Source organism: Gorilla gorilla, chromosome 15, assembly GCF_029281585.2.
Source record: "Gorilla gorilla gorilla isolate KB3781 chromosome 15, NHGRI_mGorGor1-v2.1_pri, whole genome shotgun sequence".
NCBI classification, from domain to species: Eukaryota; Metazoa; Chordata; class Mammalia; order Primates; family Hominidae; genus Gorilla; species Gorilla gorilla.
The window spans coordinates 33086829-33103565 of record NC_073239.2 but is presented as its reverse complement, the minus strand read 5'-3'; the positions used below and the strand labels follow the sequence as shown (position 1 = coordinate 33103565).

General features: G+C 49.7%; 1 protein-coding gene across 1 annotated transcript in view; it reads right to left on the bottom strand.

The window, feature by feature from the left end:
- ZFHX2 (zinc finger homeobox 2) overlaps positions 1-14693 on the bottom strand; it is a 32499-nt gene extending 17806 nt beyond the window's left edge. Inside the window, exon 1 of the mRNA XM_019009630.4 lies at positions 12671-14693. The gene's annotated coding sequence lies outside the window, so the exon portion shown is untranslated. The remainder of the gene's footprint in view (positions 1-12670) is intronic.
- Positions 14694-16737: the final 2044 nt, after the last annotated feature.

The window sequence follows — 16737 nt, the reverse complement described above, 5'->3', positions numbered from 1 at the left end:
CGACCCCTGAAAGGCCCTGACATTGCTGCCTCTGAAGGAGGCAAGAGGAGGAAGGAGGAAGAGGGTGGATCTGGTGTAGGGTGGAGGTTGGGGACAGTCAGGGAAGACCTGGGTAGAGGCAAGGGCTGGGGGCCTCTGTGAAGGAGAGGGGTTAGGGGAGACAGAGCAGGCAGTGGCGGTGGTGTGATTAGAGAGGAGATTGATGTGAAGGGGCGCCACCGACGGCAGAAAGAGTCAATAAAACGAGAGGATCACATTAGAGGCGACAGAGAGAGCTTTAAATTACAAGGCTGCTGCCACTGAGGGGGATGGGAGGAGGGAGGCCTGGAGCCAAGGGAGGGCGGAGAGTGCTGAGGGTGTAGTCATCCCCTGAGATGAATCTTGCAGCTCCAAAATGGCCCTTAGTCTCCAGAGTTCCCTGCTGCCCCTTCATTCTATCCTCCTCCCCTAATGCACTGTTTTCGTCACAAGGCTGAGGAGGGGAGGAAGATGAAGATGGAGAGAAAGGTGTGGAGAAATAGAAGACATTTTTTCCTTTTGGTATTGCCCTCTTCCTCTGTCCAGACACAGGTCTCTGTGTACTTCTCAGGATGAGAAAGGAAGGATGGAAGTGCTACTTTCAAGGCTCAGCCAGGGAGTTAATGCCCTACAAACAAAAAAATATATACAGTCCTAATTACTGAGCTGCAAATGTTCTTCCATGGAGGTGGGAAGATACACATTAGGACCCAGAAAGCTGCCGAGAGAGAAATGTGATGAGACAGAGATAAGAGGCTCAGATGTAAAGTTGCAGAAACACAGGTGGAAAGCTGAAAAGGCAGGCCCTGACCGAGCAAGATGGGGGAAATAGTGAGACTTAAGGACCGGAGAATTACAAGAGACAAAGGGCATGGGCAAAGGAAGGACCAAAAAATTGAAGTCTGAGAAAGGAGAGAATCTGCCCCTCACTGAAGAGGAGCCATGTCGTGGATTCAGGCTGGCCGGCAGAACTGGAGGCAAAGCTGACCAGGGGTGCTTCCTCCCATCCCCCAGCAAGACCAGGGCTCCCTTTGGTACAGCCCCCTCCCACCTCTGGCTGACCAAGAGAGGAAAAGAAACACTACTGCTCCCTAGTGGTTACAGAGGGAATATCACCAAGGAGTTGGCAGGACTAATGGGACCTGACTGGCTTTTTCCTCCCTAACTCCCCTTCAAAAAACAAAACAACTCCTTTTTCTCCAAACCCAACTCCATGGCAAAGTCTTTCGAAGTGAGGTCTATCAGGGCACCATCAAGTTTGCATACAATGATTTTCACATCAGGGCCTTCCAAACAGTTGTTTTTCATTTTTTGAGACAGGGTCTCGCTCGGTCTCCCAGGCTGGAGTGCAGTGTCACCATCTTGTCTCACTGCAGACTCTGCCTCCTGGACTTAGGTGATCCTCCCACCTCAGCCTCCCTCCCAGTAGCTGGGACTACAGGCATGTGCCACCACGCCCAGCTAAGTTTTGTATTTTTTGTGGAGACAAGGTTTCGCCATGTTGCCCAGGCTGGTCTCAGATTCCTGGGCTAAAGCAATCTGCCCGCTTTGGCCTCCCAAACTGCTGGGATTACAGGCATGAGCCACCAAGCCCAACCCTCCTAACAGTTTTGCCTTTCACTTTTCTAATTGTTTAATCTACCCACTTTCCCTTAGAGTCAATTTTAGGACCTTTTTAAAAAAATTCCTCTCTCTTAAATTGTTGCCTCAGGCATTGCACCCTTCCATACTCACTGTCCTCGCCTTCCTCCCCTTTTTGTCTCAACCTGTTGATTACAAGAGGAGGTGACCATGGAGAGAAGGGGAAGAGAAACAGGAAGGATGAGATGTGTGTACCCCTAGTATGGAGGATTGTTTGGTATAAACAGCAAATAAACTATAACTAGATGAGCTCTATTTTTTAGGGCAATGGAAGAACATGGGCTTTGGATCCACGCACAGAGAGCCAGGTTCAATCCTTGCTCCATCACTCACTAGCTGTGCAACTTTGGGAAATTACTTATTGAGCCTTAGTCTCCTTATCTGGGAAAATGGGAATAATGATATTTTCCTTACTCAGTTGTGAAGACCAGATAGGTAACGTGTAAAGTGCATTTGCTGGGTGTTCAATGAGGGTAGTTCTTTTCCTTCTCTCTTGACTGTCTCCCATCATAGAGTGGAGCATGGTGTTTGCACAGAGGCTGACAGCTTTCCTTCTGTTCACCCCTTTTTCTTTTTTCTCTTTTTTTTTTTTTGAGACAGAGTCTCGCTCTGTCACCCAGGGTGGAGTGCAATGGTGTGATCTCAGCTCACTGCAACCTCCACCTCCCAGGTTCAAGTGATTCTCCCTGCCTTAGCCTCCCGAGTAGCTGGGATTACAGGTGCACGCCACCAGGCCTGGCTAATTTTTGTATTTCAGTAGAGACGGGGTTTCACCGTGTTGGCCAGGCTGGTCTCGAACTCCTGACCTCAGGTGATCCACCTGCCTTGGCCTCCCCAAGTGCTGGGATTACAGGTGTGAGCCACTGTGCCCGGCCTCTGTTCACCCCTTTCTTGACCAAGACTCATCTTCTAATCTCTGCCCTTTTCAACTGAGGGCAGAATCTTAGATGGACAGGATTTTTTTTTTTTTTTTTTTTTTTGAGACGGAGTTTCGCTCTTGTTGCCCAGGCTGGAGTACAATGGTGCGATCTTGGCTCACTGCAAACTCCACCCCTGGGTTCAAGCGATTCTCCTGCCTCAGCCTCCCAAGTAGCTGAGACTATAGGCAGGCTCCACCACGCCCAGCTAATTTTGTATTTTTAGTACAGACAGAGCTTCTCCATGTTGGTCAGGCTGGTCTCAAACTCCCAACCTCAGGTGATCTGCCCACCTCGCCCTCCCAAAGTGCTGGTATTACAGGCCTGAGCCACCACACCCGGCCAGGATTTAAATCTAGTCTACTCAGCCATAGAGTTCACTTCTTACTTAGCCGTCTTGATTGCTGGGTCTAGAGAGACCCATTATTCCAGAGCAAAGAGTAGAAATTTTGCCCAGGCTCACATTTGGACAGAAGCAGCTAATAAGTGGATCAAAACTATTCTGGCCTTTCCCTGCGTGTCTTCTTTTTTTCTTTTTTCCAAAGATCCTTTCCAAGTCATCCCTGCGTTTAAAACTATCATTCTATCTCTAAATCTTACCTTCTATATTTAAAAAGAAAACAAACAGTACTTTGATTCTTCCCTTTTAATTCTACCTATCTCTTCTAGACCCTTCCCCTTCTATAAATATTTAAGGAGAGCTTACTTTGTGCAAATAAGTTTTGTCCAAAAGAGAGAGAAAGAACGAGTACGGCAGGGAATGAGACAAGCAGGAAAAGGAGTGTTGTAAAGGGCAAAGAAAGATCGCTAAGGCAGAGAAGAGGAGGGAGGAAGAAGGGAAGGAGAGAGGGAGAGGTAAGGAAGTGAAGAGGAAGATGAAGCTAGGTCTTGATTTGCATATATTGAATCTTTTCCAGGCCTCCCAGCTCTGGCACCAGATTGGGATGGTGGCCTGTCCCCAGTGAGAAGGAGGTGGCAAGGAGGCTGTCTCTTGCACTTTGCAAGATGCTTAAGGTGGGCATGAGTAGATTGAGTGAGGTGTGAGGAGAAAAGGGTAGGCTCAGGAAGAAGATGGGGGTGGTAGGGAGCAGACAGGAGGAGAAGGGAAGCGGTAGGCTGAAACCACACACGTTCACATTGCATGGATTTGCTGAGGTGTGCTACAGAGTGTCTGCTACTGATGGGGGTGGGTGTCCAGGAGAGGAGGCATCTCCCTTGATGACTTGGAAAGTGTTGGATGTGTTAGGACAGCAGTGTGGAGCTGCTCTGCTGCACAGATCTATGTGATTTTATAGTACACTGGAGAGACTCATATCCTGCTAGATGTGGTTCTCTCGTTCTACATACCGTAGGCTTAGACAACCACGAACCAGCTCGGAACCCTTCTTCTGTATGAGCACTCAGGGAGTTGTCCCCTTAAATTCAGAATCAGGATCCTATCTGATCCTTGCATGGGGGACCGCTGAAGAATTTGGTCTCCCAGAACTTGGTAGGAAAACATTCTTTTTTTTTTTTTGGAGATGGTGTCTCTGTTGCCAGGCTGAAGTGCAGTGGTGTGATCTCGGCTCACGGCAATCTCTGTCTCCTGGGTTCAAGCAATTCCCCTGCCTCAGCCTCCCGAGTAGCTGGGATTACAGGCGCGTACCACCACAAGCAACTAATTTTTTGTATTTTAGTAGAGACAGGGTTTCACCATGTTGTCCAGGATGGTCTCTATCTCCTGACTACCTGACCCGCCCACCTTGGCCTGGGATTACAGGCGTGAGCCACTGCGCCTGGCTGGAAGGAAAACATTCTGAGTGACCGTGTATGTAAATAAGTCTTTCTGGTTATTTTATTCTGTGAACCTGTGTGATGTAATGACTGCATTTAAATAGTATTACAACAACAAAAACTAATTGTAATAATAGTAAATAGCTAACATCTTTAAATGTTTGCCATGGGCCAGGCACCGTGCTAGGCCCTCGGCAAGTATCACATCACCTAATCCTCCACTTCAATCTGATGCAATAGATGTAGCTATTCATTCCTATTTTACAAACATGGAGACTGACTTAGATGGGTTAAGTAATTTTTAAGATCTCCTGCTTAAAAAGAAGTAGAGTTGAGATTGGAACTCAGGTAGCCTGATGTCAGTACCTCTGCTCTTGGGTTAATTTGTAAGCTTCTGAACTCTGGCTGGTATGCATTTTGAATGAGGTCTTTTGAGTCTGATTGTATTACTCTGTGTGTCACCTTGAGCATACGTGCTATCATGTTCTGCTTGAAGGTGCTAGATGGCTGTCTTCCATTTGGTTTGTTTCTTAGTATAAGATGGGCCAGAAGAGGAGCACTGCTTTGTGCAACTCCAGGGTGCGTCATTCACACTGCAGTCCATGCAGTGGCACTGGCCATGCCCTGTGTGAAGGAAGGGAAGGAGCGGGAGGGAGGGAGTGGGAACAGGAGGGAAGGGATAGATAATGGCGGGTAGTGTTCTTTGAATGATATGTGTACCCATTTGTGACAGCATCTCTTAAAGTTGAAGGTCTACACATGTGTATCCATATTAGCATATGAACTTCATCAGACAAGCACTCTCCCTCCAACAGAGGGAGACCCTGTCTCAAAAAACAAAAAAACAACAACAGCCTTTAGAGCCAGACAGACCTGGAATCAAATTCTAGTTCTGTTTCTTAATATGTAAATGACCTCAGGTAAGTTGCTTAAAGTCTCAATTCAGTCTCTTCATATAGAGAATGGGGCAGGCCGGGCACGCGCCTATAATTCCAGCACTTTGGGAGGCCGAGGTGGGTGGATCATTGGAGGTCAGGAGCTTGAGACCAGCCTGGCCAACACGGTGAAACCCTGTCTCTACTAAAAATACAAAAAAAATGAGCCGGGCGTGGTGGCGTGCACCTGTAATCCCAGCTACTCAGGAGGCTGAGGCAGAAGAATCGCTTGAACCCGGGAAGCAGAGGTTGTAGTGAGCCGAGATCGCACCACGGCACTCCAGCCTGGGTGACAGAGTGAGACCCTGTCTAAAAACAAACACATCAAAAACAGAAAAAAGAAAAAAAAAAAAAAGGGAATGGGGAACTCATGGAGTTGAGTCCATTGAGAGGATCATCACTGAGATTGGCACTTTGGGTGTATCAATAAATGGAAATGGAATAATTATTCATCCATATGCCTTATTTCCTGTGTTGGGGTATGTGTATGTTGTTTTTTGATTGTATGTGGGGCAGCTGGTAACCTGGCTGTAGCCCTGTCCCAGTACTTCTTTGGGGTTGGTGAAGGTGCTTGTTCTCCCTGGCTGGATTTTCCCAGGCCCTCCATGTACACGTGTGTGGGCCCTGTGCTTCCCTTTCAGTAGTAGGGTGTCCTGTTCAGTGTGTTGCTGTGAGCCCGTGTGTGGTTGGCCCGGCTGGCGCGGGCGTGTTTAGGGTGGTGGTAATTACTGGGATGGCCCAGCCCTAATGAGTGTGATCTCGTTACACTCTCGCTGCCTCTAATGGAGCTAACCTCATTTCACAGCCATTAGAGATGGAGATGAGGCCCCGCCCACTGGCCCTGCCAGCTGCAGCTTTTGCAGCCCTGGCCACGTTCTTTCCCTCCGGCTCGCCATTTCTCCATTCCACTTCTCCTTCTCCCACCTTTTTTTTCTGCTCCTCCTACCAGGTTTCCCTTTCCTGTCCCCCATTGTTCTTTTCCCTGGCCGTTTTTCTGCACCCCTCTCCTCTTTCATTCTCTTTTCATATCTCCTTTCCCCGCTTCTCTCTTCGATTCCGGGCTCCTCTTCTCTTCACTCATCACCCTCCCTTTTTTCTCCTCTAGTCAGTTTGTCCTCCACATTGCCATTTCTCCATCCTCTTTTCCTTCCCTCTCCCCCACCCTTCACGGCTCCAGTTCCTCCCCTCCCCCACATTGCCCTGTCTGGCCAAAGGACAAATCTCAAGGGGAAACCAGCAAAGACAAACAAGGAGCAGTGACTTCATTATCGTCGTTAATTTGCCACTTCAGTTCCTCCCATAAGGGTCAAAGCCAGCACTGCTTGAACTCAGGACTGACACGCAGGCTGAGACCATGGCCTGGCTTTTCAGCCCTACTTCTTACACAACCACTCGTCCGCCCTCCTCAGCTGTCTTCATTTCCCTGCGGAGGGGTCAGGCTTCCTGTTTGCTCTCCAATTTCTTAATCCTCACAGCCTACTGCACTCCTTCCTTTCTCATTTAAATTGTGGCCATCTCTCTGTGCTCTCTCCCATCTCCAAGTCATGGGTTTTTCACCTTTGACTCCTATCTCTGTCATACTCTCTCCCAGCTTCTCCCTGCCTAATCTTTCCAGAACCTCTTTCTCATCCTTCCCTGGCCTTCTCTCTAATTTCGAGTACACTTCTTTCCCTAAAGCAGCAGGATTTATCTGTAGGTTTGTGGAAACCACATAGCCTGAAGAAGCTGGAGATGAGAAGAAAGGCATCTGTGGCCCAAGCAGACCACTGATACAGAACACAGAGATGGCTGGGGGGAAATGCAGACAACTGTGATGGAGGCAAGAGAAGCAGCGAAATCTAGACCCATGCCCATGGCCCAGGAATAAAGAAGACAGAGAACTGAGACTAGGGAAAGGAAAGGGCATCACAAGGAATGAAAAATCTGAGGATGGAAATGGCGTCTACCCCATCAGGTCCTCGGGGAAACACAATCTAACACTCTTGGCCCACCCTCTGCCCTCCTTCACTGAGAAGCCAAATGACTGGTAATTGACTCTTGACCTCTAGCCCAAGCCCAGCCCCAAAGGGAGAGGTCCAGGGCAGTTAGCTATGACTGGAGGAGGCACTAGGGAAATGTGCATACATGAAGTTAAATTCCTGCCTACACCCATTCTGCCCCACTGACTTTGCACATCAACGTGCTCCACAGGACCAGACTCTCCATGCATAAACCGCTCTGCAGAGAGGTCTTGCACACCCTGGAACATTCATGTCTTTCTGATTGCACAGGCCCCTGTGCATGCGACATTCCAGTTGATGGTCCTGCTGGGAATTCCAAGGCCTGAACTTTAGCTTTGATGTAATCCTGTGTTCCTGCCAAATACAGAAAGAGGGCTCCTGTTCTCTCATTAGACTTTGGGGTAAAAAATGCTGAGGGATGCTGAGCATCTCAGTAGAAATTAGAAAAATATATCTTCCTCCAGGTGTATGCAGCCCACATGCCAGTGGTACAGCTTGGTGACAGGACTGTGGGTGGACCTCAGCCCTGTCACCCCTTAACAACTGCACATGAGGACCCTGGTCTCTGGACTAGTTCCTACATGAGGAAGCCACTGAGAGCCCATGGGATTACCCTACGGGGCTGGAAGTTACTTCTAAATCTTTCACCCCTGCCTTGCCAGCCTGGGGAGGAGGGATGGGCAGGCAGTTCCCTAGGACTTTCCCCAGAGAGGCAAGGGGCTCTGGGAAAGTGAGTGGTGGGATGACCGAGCTTAGTGTGAGGAGCTCGAGAAGAAAGATGGAAAAATCAATGAAATGAGTTTCTAACGGTGGGGTAAAGGACCGCTGTGTCGACAGCCTGTCGCTTGCTGCAAAATATGAGCTGCCCAACTCCGTGGCGGTGGCTGACAGTGCAACAGCCACCACTGTCCTTCCTTCAGGCCCCCCGCCCACCAGCCCCTTCTCTAGCTGCCCTGGCCTTGCTTATTATAGCCAGACTGTCCTCCAGCACTCCCAGCTCTCTCCCCTGTCTTCTTTCGTAGATTTCTCAACCCATTCAGGGGCTTTTTGGCCCTTCACCTCGTGATTCCTGATTGGGTGCATGTTTGTTTTCTATAGCTTCTGTGTATTTAGACCTCCTCTTTCTGCAGATTTTGCTCTGAGAGTTGTGGTGAGTTTTACATCTCTTGCCTCCCCCTCTTCTAGATACCTCTGGAGTCTTTCAACAATGGAGAGTCAGATGTCAAGGCCATCCCTCACAGGGTTCTTTACATCAAGATCTGGGCAGCAGTAACTTCTCCCTCCTTTGGCCTTTTGGCCCACATGGCCAATGCTGCCTTCGTTGTATTAATAATTACCTGGGTTGGGATAGGTGTTTAGAATGGGTCTGGTATTGATTTATGAACTCCTTATTTGCGGCCATTGTATATATACGGTTATGACCAATTCAATTGTAGTTTCATGATTGGGAATGGGGTGGGGATGCTACTTTTAATTCACATTTGCCAACTCTCTCTTTGGAAACAACTCTCAACCTTTTCTGGAAACCGCCTCCTTTCTCTTCCCTCCTCCACATCTTCCTCTTGGGCTCCTAGGGCTGTTCATTCATGTTTTCCTCCAATTATCACTACAAAGACTCTGCACATGAGCCCTGAGAGTTCCCCTGGCTGCCTCCAAGTGTGACCCTAACCCAGTCTCTCCTGTCTGCCTCAGATCTCACTGTCACTGGTTAACTACCCTCCAGCCATTCCCTCTGGTTTCTGCTTTCCCAGTTTGCCCGTTAATGTAGACTTAGGTGGGGGGAGTGGGTGAAAATTAGGTGGGCAACTCTTTCCCCCAGCCTCTCCCTACTAATTCAACATTTGATCAATAGATATTTATTAAGCCTTTTCTGTGTGACAGACACTGTGCTAGGTGCTGGAAAACAATTGGAAACTAGACAGATGTAGCCACTCCTCAGATGACCATGTGACTAACCCTGAGTCTCTCACCAGACAGCTAAGTCTCTCAGACTAGGGGACTCTGTCCCATTTCCCCCCTTTCTGTACAGCCAAATTCCACTGTGCCCTCTGGCATTTCACAACCCTTCCCTTTTCTCAATCCCTGAATGAGTTTACACTCACACAGCCCTGATCCCTTCTCTCTGCATTCTAGCTTTAGTCTCCATTCCTAAACCCAAAGCCATTACACTTTCAACAACTCTCCTCCCCACTCACAAAGCCCTTCTCCTTTCACATTCTGTAACTGCCATTTCTAGTCCTCTTCTTCCATCTCTGCCTGCCTTTTGATCCAACCATCCCGACCTCAATGCCCTGTCTTAGGTTCCTTCCTCTTGCTACTGTCAGGCTCTAGCAAACCTCAGGTGCTCACAAACAAGAGTTATTTGTGACAACTGTTGTTCTGAGCTGAGAAGAGCTCCAGGGGAGCAAGGTCAAGCTACCAGAGTCAGAAATCCTACCAATTCAACCCAGGCCCTGGCCCATAGGTGATACAGCACCCCGGCAAAGCAGCAAGTGATTCCTTTATGGGTCTCAAGGTAACACCAGCTGCCTCTGACATCATGGAGGGAGGAACCCTGTCAGGTTGCCAAGGCAATACCAGCAATTTATGACATCAGAGGCTTGAGGTCTTTGGTTCTCAGGGGCTGGGAAGATTCAAGTTCCTCTCAGCTGAAGTTTATGGGAATTCTACTTTTTCATCTCTTTGCTTGTGTTCTGGCTTGGGAATGAAATACAAAGGCCTTTCATGGGGGTAGTGAGTGATTAGGCCAATGAAATGAATGCTCGTGAGGTTCTCTCTCTCTCTCTTCCCTGGATATTTCTGCTTTCTCTCCCTCTCTTGGGTATTTCTCTCTTCTGGGGCTTCGCCCAGTGGTATTCCTGCTATTTCTGCTATGCTTTTTTTCCAACCCCCCGGCCCCCCCGCAGTGCTCTCGCTCTCTTTGCATCAGTCACGCTGTGTCCTCACACCAGAGGCATTTGTTTCCTTTGATACCTCATCCTCTCCTCTTTTCCTCCTACCAAGCTCTGTGCAGCTCTGATCTGCCTCAGCACTCCTTCGTTTGCCATCCATTTACCTTCTTTGTACCATACTCTCTTCCCATCTCATCTTGTTCAGCAGTTCCTCCCTTCCCCCTCTTTACTACTGTATTAATTTCATAGTGCTTTTTCTGTTGACCTCCACTTTAGGAATATTCTATCATTTCTCTTCCTTTTACCTTCTGTATTGCTATCAACACGTTTTGTTTCATTCTTCCAATTTCTTATTAATCACCCCTTGGTTCCTCCCCTGCCCCCGAGTCCTCATAGATTTTCCTCCCTTCCTTTGCACATCCCTCACGTCATACATTTCTCTGCCCCGTGTGTTTATTGCACCGACCACCCCTTTCTTTCTTTAATTCTGTTCACCTCTGAAATCGTCCATCTTCTGCCCATGTCTGCCTGCTCCTTTTACCTTTCCAAGCTCCTGAGGTTTGGAAAAACAATGATGGGCTAAAAACTAAGGTAAACTCTCCAGATCCTTTATCCACCCTTACTGTTCTTCAGGCTGAATGAACTTGGCTCCTTACATACGATAGCTTTTATTACACTAATAAACACTGCCTCATTAAAAAAAAATGGTGCTGGATCTAAATATGATAGTAGCAGGGGCCTAGGAAGAAGATGAACTAAAAAGTGAAGAAAAAGCAACTGATATCTAGAATGAACTGAAGGATGGGGGGCAACCAGGCAGGGTGGAGCTTAGAGTCCTAGGGAATGTCCCCTTACAAAATCAAAGTTGACAGTTAACTGACATAATGGCACTGACTGATGGAGGGGTTATATGCCCCTGGAAGCTCATTAAATTTATTTCTTGGCCTGTTTATGTGCCTTCACAAACCATACCCCACACCTCTCCCAGCCCTTTGCTTGCTGGTACTTTCTGCTGCTGGGGTTAAAATGCTGGATAAGAGGAAAAGGGATAAAAGAAACTAGAAACTTAGGGTGATCAAGAAGAAAAGGTAGGAAGAGGGCAGATTATGGGAACAAAGGTGGAAACTCAGAGCTCATGGGAAACAGATGGAAAAAAGGGGTGAAGCAAAATGGGGAAATAAAAAATATACAATGATGATAAAGTGGGGGAAGGGAGTAAAATTAAGTCAGCAGGGAAGAGGTTTTGTTGTGGGAAGCTCCTGGAAAGGCAGATGACACACATGAGACCAGAAGGTGAGGTTCTGATGAGGGAGACAGGCACATGGCAAAGGGGACAGTCAACAATGCTAGGAAGTTCCAAAGCTTCTCTGGTGATGGTGGAAGAGGAGGCTGTCCTGGCCATGCTGAAGGCACTAGAGGCTTTGGCGAAGACACATTTGCTCCATCATCCCACTCCTCCAGGCCCTGACTGTGACCACCACAATCATGACTGATAAGCAAATTCCAAAGTAGCCTGAAAAGGCCAGAGATATCCAGACAGACTCTGAAGGAGAGGGCATGGAATCCTAGACCGACAGAACAGGCAGCCAAGGCGTGACACATAGTGATAGAGACACACAAGGAGAGGATCACTCAGATGGGAAGGGTCACAAGTGGAGACAGTGACATACAGATCCAGAGATGGATGGGATGGAAGAGAAAAGATGAAGAACAGCAAAACCAAAAGTCAGGGACACATGGACAGAGATCAGCGGGGCTACAGGCACAGCGAGAAGCGTGGTCCTGTGCTTGAAAATGATAGGGCTGCTCAGAGGGGCAGACGAGCGGATGGGGGTGGTAGGATGGGCGTGCAGGACAGACACGCTTCACCTTGAATGGGCTTATGGCCTCCCCTCACCTACTCAACACTTTCAAAAAAAGGAATGGAAAGCCCAACTTCAGCCAAAAACGAACGAAGATTGAGAGTATCCACGTCCCCTCCCACTCCACGCCCCAGCGCGCTAGCCCATCCATCAGCCCGCCGGCCGCGGTTCTCCCATCCCACAGCCGGCGGGGGGCCGCCGAGACCCAGGCCCCTCCAGGCTGACAGCTCTGAGCCCTCACACTCACCGGGCCTCCCCTTCCCCCCGGGACCCCCGCTCCCTGCCCAACTCGGCGCGGTCCGTCTAGGCTTTCCATACCCTTCGTCTGTCCGGCGGGCCTCTGCCTTTCCCGTTCCCGTTTCTCCCTCCACCCCCGCATCTCTCTCTTCCCCCATCCTCGCGCACGCCCTCTTCCTCCCACACCCCTGTCTGCTATCTCCCAGGGCTCTCGGTCTGTCTGTCCGTCCTTGTCCCCTCCCCCAGCCCCTTCCCGTCCCTCTCCGTCCCCTCCAGCGGCAGTCTCCAAGCGCCTCCTCTCCCGTCTCGAGCTTCCAAAGAGCAAGGAAGGGAAGAAGAGAGAGAGGGAGAGGAGAAAAAAACCAACCCAGCAGCATCGGAAATCGATGCACTTACACCTCAGCTGGAAGCAGGGACGGGAGTCGAACCGCGGCCACCGAGCAGCGCGAGGCGGGGAGGGGAGGGGGCGGCTCTTGGAAGGGACTTCTCCGATGTGTTGATTCCTCTTTTTTCCCCTCCTCCTCCCTCCCTCCAGCGCTCGCTCCGGGGCGTCAGGGACGGAGATGGAAAAAATAAATAAATAAATTCACGGCGGTGAGGGAAGTGAAGGAAAATAATCAATGCTATTTGGCTGCGGCTGAAGTGTTTCCCCGGCTTCGTGAGGGGGTTTCCATTGATTCACCCTGGGCACTCGCTCGCTCCCTGCCTCCTCCTCCTCCTCCTCCTCCTCCTTCTCCTCCTCGCCCTCCTCCTCCTCCTCCTCGCCCTCACTCCTCCGCCTCATTCACTGGCTGGAGTCTAGGCGTCCCACACAATGGAATAATCAATACCCAGGCGCCCGGGGCTGCCCCACTGAGCAGGTGCAGCGGCCCGCCCGCCGCGGCGCATGCCGGGAGTTGTAGTCTGTTCGCGCCCGCCCGCCTGCCTCGCGGGACCCAGGGCCGGGGGCAGGCCGGCCAGCCCACCAGGTCGCCTCCAGGTTCAAGCCGGTGCCTGCAAAGAGGGCAGGCCCCTTTAAACTCTTTTCCGTCTCCTCTCCTCTTCATCCTGTGGCCTGCAGAAACCATACATGTGTTTTGTTGTTTTGTTTTAAATCAGCTTCAGAACAAGCCCTGAGCCGCCCAAGGCCTCCTTTTTTCATTCTCTTCTTCCTGCCTTATTATTCCGCCTCCCCCCTCTCCCCCCGCGAAACTGGGTACTAGAACCTTCTCTACCGCAGCAATTACTCTTTAGTCTCTGAGAGCTTCTGCCTCCTCCACACGGTTACATAGTCCCCTGAGCTGGGTAGGGGGAGGTTCGGGCTCCTCCTCATCTTCAGTTTATCGCTTATTAAGTGCTCCTGAATTTTTTTTTTTTTTTTTTTTTTTTTTTTTTGGAGACGGAGTCTCGCTCAGTCGCCCAGGTTGGAGTGCAGTGGTGCGATCTCTGCTCACTGCAACCTCCACCACCGGGTTCAAGCGATTCTCCTACCTCAGCCTCCTAAGTAGCTGGGATTACAGGCATGCATCAACACACCCAGCTAATTTTTGTATTTTTAGTAGAGACGGGGTTTCACCATATTGGTCAAGCTGGTCTCGAACTCCTGACCTTGTGATCCGCCTGCCTCGGCCTCCCAAAGTGCTGGGATTACAGGTGTGAGCCACCGTCGCGCCCAGCCCGTTTTTTTGTTTGTTTGTTTTTTTCTTGAGACAGAGTCACTCTGTCGCCCAGGCTGCAGTGCAGTGGCATGATCCTGGCGCACTGCAACCTTCGCCTCCCAGGTTCAAGTGATTCTCCTGCCTCAGCCTCCCAAGTAGCTGGGATTGTAGGTGCCCACCACCATGCCCTGCTAATTTTGTATTTTTAGTAGAGACGGGGGTTTCACCATCTTAGCCAGGCTGGTCTCGAACTCCTGACCTCAGGCGATCCACCGGCCTCAGCCTCCCAAAGTCCTGGGATTATAGGCGTGATCCACCTCACCCGGCCGCTCCTGTATTCTAGTAACAATAATTTTTAAGATTTCTTGAATACACAGGGACAGTTCCAAGCACTTTTACATATATTGTTTACTCCTCTCAATACCTCAGGCATGAGGTAGATGCTATTATAGTCTCATTTATTGAGGAAACTAAGGCACAAACAAGTGAATTAACAGGCCCAAGGTCCAATGGCCAATAAGTAAGTGACAGTGCCAGGACTCGAAAACCTCCATGGTCTGGCTCCAGGGCCCATACTAACTGCTATAGCCTACTTCTCTTAAACAACACAACAAAACCCTGAAGTTCACATGACAAAAAGGAGAGATAAATGAACATTTTGAGTTTATACTATGTGACAGTTTATGACTGAATCCTCACAGGTAACTGTGAGGCAGGCCACATTTTCTCAATGAAAAAGCAGAGGCTGGCCGGGCATGGTGGCTCACTCCTGTAATCCCAGCACTTTGGGAGGCTGAGGTGGGTGGATCACCTGAGGTCAGGAGTTCGAGACCAGCCTGACCAACATGGATAAACCCTGTCTCTACTAAAAATACAAAATTAGCTGGGCGTGGTGGTGGGCACCTGTAATCCCAGCTACTCGGGAGGCTGAGGCTTGAACCTCGCCTGAACCCGGGAGGCAGAGATTGCGGTGAGCCAAGATCACACCATTGCACTCCAGCCTGGGCAACAAGAGTGAAACTCCGTCTCAAAAACAAAAACAGGCCGGGCGCGGTGGCTCACACCTGTAATCCCAGCACTTTGGGAGGTGGAGGCGGGTGGATCACGAGATCAGGAGATCGAGACCATCCTAACAGGGTGAAACCCCATCTCTACTAAAATTACAAAAAATTAGCCAGGCATGGTGGTGGGCACCTGTAGTCCCATCTACTTGGGAGGCTGAGGCAGGAGAATGGCATGAACCCTGCAGGCGGAGCTTGCAGTGAGCCGAGATGGCGCCACCACACTCCAGCCTGGGCGACAAAGCGAGACTCCGTCTCAAACAAACAAACAAACAAACAAAAATTAGGAGGGTGGGGTGGCACGTGCCTGTAGTCCCAACTACTCAGAAGGCTGAGGCGGGATAATCATTTGAACCCAGGAGGCAGAGGTTGCAGTGAGCTGAGACGCCAGAGTGAGACTCTGTCTTAAAAAAAAAAAAAAAAAAAGCAGATGCTTAGGAAAGTGGAGTAGCTTGCCGAAGGCCAAACATCTGGAAAGTGAAGCTGGGAGTCAACCTCAGGTCTGGCTCCGGAAACTGGTCTTTCTGTTCAAATAAGCTGCTGCTTTTGCCCCACTGGATTGGACCTTATAACATAAGGAAAAATTAGGTCTTCATCCCAGGTTAACAAAACCGGAAAGCAAAAGATGGATGAAAAGCAGGCTTTAGGAGCTGGGGTTGCTTCTCTCCCTAACCAACAGTGCTTAACATGGAGTGAGGACAGAGGTTGACCCAAGCTACTCCAAGTTCAAGATGCCATTTGTTTATTTATTTATACACAGGGTCTTGCTCTGTTGCCGAGGCTGGAGTGCAGGCAGTAGCAGGATCGTAGCTCACTGCCCTTGACCTCCTGGGCTCAAGCTATCCCGCTGCCTCAACCTCCTGAGCAGCTGGGACCACAGGCATGCACTACCACACCAGGCTAATTAACAAATTTTTTTTTTTTTTTTTTTTTTTTTTTTTTTGTAGAAACAGGGTCTTCCTATGTTGCCCAGGCTGGTCTCAAACTCCTGGCCTCAAGTGATCCTCCTGCCTCGACCTCCCAAAGTGCTAGGATTACAAGTGTGAGTCAACACACCTGGCCAAAATGCCATGTCTTTAAACCAGTGTCCTTCTCCCTATAATACACTGGTCATGTATTTCCAGAAACATACTGGTGAGAGGGCAGGTGTTGAGAACATGGCACTTCTCACCCATCATAGGAAGGAGTCCAGGAGTTAAGAGCCACAGTTCCTCAGGGAGCTTCCTCACATGGAAGGTCAGACATATAGTTAGAGTCTCCAGATAACCATAGTCCTCAGAGGGAGTAAGAAGGAATCGTCTCTATTAATATTTTGTCTCCCAAAGCATTCAAAGGGCCAACCCCCATGTTTTCCTGAATTTTATTTTTTTGGGGACAGATGGAGTCTCGTTCTGTCGCCCAGGCTGGAGTGCAGTGGCGCCATCTCAACTCACTGCAACCTCTGCCTCCCAGGTTCAAGCAATTCTCATGCCTCAGCCTCTGGAGTAGCTGGGAACACAAGCACGCGCCACCATGCCCAGCTCATTTTTGCATTTTTAGTAGAGACGGGGGGGGGGGGGGGTTTCTCCATGTTGGCCAGGCTGGTCTCGAACTCCTGACCTCAGGTGATTCACCTGCCTCGGCTTCCCAAAGTGCTGGGATTGCAGGTGTGAGCAACCGCACCGGCCTTTCTGTGTTCTAAATGAACATAAGTAGTTCTACACCTGACAAAAACTGCTTAGGGACCGCTGGAAACTCTGACAAACTCCTCAGTCTAGCACTCAAG